Source organism: Austrofundulus limnaeus, unplaced genomic scaffold, assembly GCF_001266775.1.
Source record: "Austrofundulus limnaeus strain Quisiro unplaced genomic scaffold, Austrofundulus_limnaeus-1.0 Scaffold31, whole genome shotgun sequence".
Lineage (NCBI taxonomy): Eukaryota > Metazoa > Chordata > Actinopteri > Cyprinodontiformes > Rivulidae > Austrofundulus > Austrofundulus limnaeus.
In genome coordinates this window covers 1360199-1362505 of record NW_013952433.1, presented here as the reverse complement: position 1 = coordinate 1362505, position 2307 = coordinate 1360199, and the positions used below count along the sequence as shown (strand labels likewise).

The 2307-nt window shown below is 37.0% G+C and overlaps 1 protein-coding gene across 1 annotated transcript in view; it reads right to left on the bottom strand.

Annotated features, from left to right (window-relative positions):
* Positions 1-2307, bottom strand: part of pdhx (pyruvate dehydrogenase complex component X) — a 22120-nt gene that overhangs the window by 7061 nt on the left and 12752 nt on the right. The gene's annotated exons all lie outside the window — the stretch shown is intronic.

The window sequence follows — 2307 nt, the reverse complement described above, 5'->3', positions numbered from 1 at the left end:
ACACACACACACACGAATGCAAAAAGGTAACTTAAGGTTATCTGCAAGTGAAAGTGTCATGAGAATCGCATGGTGATTATAATAACCGCACTAACAGGTGCAGCAGGTTCAAATGACACCAAGGGACTACTTTATTCAAAGCATCAGTTTTATTATCCCTCCTGCTAGTACTGTGAGCCACATGTCTCTTAAAGTTCTAAGATGCTACAGGAAGGTATAGCACAGCATTATTTGTAACGTTTCATGTAGATTTTCCTAGTTAAAACAATTCATCACAATAAATTAGATTAAACACAGCTTTACCCTGTATTAGACTAAAACTGTCAGTTTGTGAAATTATGACATCTAGAATTAAAATTAGATCAAATATAAAGAGTCATTTCTTTGAACAAGAAATGAATCTTGTCAAGAATTTGTAAACAAAACCATTAAGCAGGCAGTGGACAAGGCAAACAACAGTGCATAATGAATCCCTGACAGACACAAAAAACTGAAAAGAGAGAAAAAAGTGTTTTAGGTTCATCTTTTTCACTTTACATTTTAGTCAGAGTACCATGAGAGCAGGCCGGAGCAAGTATCAGGTGCTTGAAGCTCTCTGGTTCCAGCTCACTGCACTCTGGTCCACCTATCCATATGCATCTAGTCTTTTGTTTGGACTTGCTTCCTCTGACCTTACCCTGCAGCCAGAAAACAGTCTGGGCCTCACTTCCCTGTTCTCTAACTACCCGAGCTCCTCCTCGGCTCTTTCTGATTAAAATGGTTGTTTGCAAAACGACTGAGACAACCAGGGAATTCCACAGCGAAACTGCAAGTGTTTGATTACATACTAATTCCAAAAGATCAGGTATACAATGTAGATTAAAAATATTAATAAAAAGAAGTTATGAAACAAATGCAAATCTAGATGATAATAGCACCACTGATCTCTTTTGTGCAGCTGGTTCAGTTGCACCCCTACTGACAGTGAAGGCAAAGGAGCTTCTGAAAGAGTAGGAGAAGGTGACTGGAATATTAAAAAGGAGCCGAGGCAGCACTCACAAACAGAAATTTTAAATCTAAATAGGTACTGTGTCCAGACACACACTTTTATCCATCTTCTCCTGCCACTAAGAACAAGTTCAGATGAAAAAAAGTAATCAACAAATAAAAAAAAAACTTATTTTCTTTAAAGGGAAAGAAACGTTTCATACACTTACTTATTGTTGTTGATTCTTAACAGTGCTACTGGCTTTGGATTTGAAAGAAAGTCCGTCTCTGAACCAAATAAATAGTTTCTCAAAAAGCTTTACTGTGTAGTTGAAAGTCTGAATTGATGCTTCTTTCTACCAAAAATATTTCACTATGAATTAAGATCTAAATATAATGCTAATTAAATAATTATTAACCTAATGCCAACTGTTTTACTTACTGGAAATATTGCTGTATTGATATTTAGCAAACTTAAATAAAAGACTGAACGTGAGAATTTAACACAAAAAGGTCAGAATCTCAGCTTCACTGAGAACTTTTGGGAGCTGCAGGAGAGGACTCCTGTCTTTCCTCATCAGTAGAAAATCCTGTAGAAAAACAACTGCTACTCTAGACTGAAATAAATGTGACATTGGGTAACCTGATCAGAACAATGCCATGAGAAATATTTGTCAGAATAAAAGTGTTTCAAGAAAAAGAAAATATTAACATGTGACTTAAAGCAGGTCCTTACTGGGATCTGCTTTAAGGAGGAATCCTGAGGTTTCTTTACAATGTTTGACTTAGAAACTTAATCTAGCATCCTCATTTACTAATACAGACAGAAGAGCATATGGTCTGTGTTTCCATGGTCACCAGTGGGTCCTAGAGACTGGGTTGCTATGACAACAGAAGTTGGTTAATGAGATTCCCCAGCAGGCTGTTTGGTGAGTATCAAGAGCATTCAATCAGGCCCCGGATGACAGCAGGTAGCTAGAGTTTTGTGTGTGTGTGTGTGTGTGTGTGTGTGTGTGTGTGTTTGTTCAAAGCTTTCTCCTGTGTAAACTCACTTCTTATCTGGTCTAAAATAGTGAAACTCTCAGAACATGTTTCTTTTTAGTTAGCTAGTCTTTCCCACATTTTTGTTCTCACTGCTCTAAGAGACACTCCACTGTAATGGCAGACTATTAGAAGAACAAATACTGAGTGCAGCCTGTTCAAGGCAAGCACATTCTTAAGGACTTCATGTTTAAACCACAATAACAACTAATATAAATGCATATACACTGTTATAGCAATATTTATTTAACAAAAACAGAAATACGTGGTCCAAGAATGAAGGTACTCCGTGAGATGATC